This window comes from Penaeus monodon, chromosome 30 (genome assembly GCF_015228065.2).
Source record: "Penaeus monodon isolate SGIC_2016 chromosome 30, NSTDA_Pmon_1, whole genome shotgun sequence".
Taxonomy (NCBI): domain Eukaryota; kingdom Metazoa; phylum Arthropoda; class Malacostraca; order Decapoda; family Penaeidae; genus Penaeus; species Penaeus monodon.
This window is the reverse complement of record NC_051415.1, coordinates 11,083,056-11,083,497: the sequence shown is the minus strand read 5'-3', so window position 1 is coordinate 11,083,497 and position 442 is coordinate 11,083,056.

Below are 442 nucleotides of genomic sequence, written 5' to 3'. Positions count from 1 at the left end.
TTTCGACAGAAGTTTAGGTTCCCTCAAAGACAGTGGCAACAGTTAAACGCGAATTTCTTGCATCAAGAGAAGATAGAACCCATGAAGTTGGTTATTATTTGGATGGAAAGCTATCTTTTGGGCAAAACAGGAGAACGAATATCCTATTCTCTCAGAGTTCTTAGCGTGCCCATCCCTTTGCGAGGCTCGTTTTTATATTCAAATCAAAACCAGGTACTGTACCAGCTAAAGACGTAGTTGCTGATATGCTATTTTGCAATATGTAAGAACCCAAATTATTGTGTACTGGTGTAGAAAAAAATCACAAGGAATAACGTGGAGCCAAACGTTTGGCTGAAATCCCATTAAATTATGCCGTAAAGAGAATCAAGCAACAGGTTCTGCCTGTCTATAGACAACATTCGGCCAACGAAAATGAAGACATTTATCAATGGTGTTGATA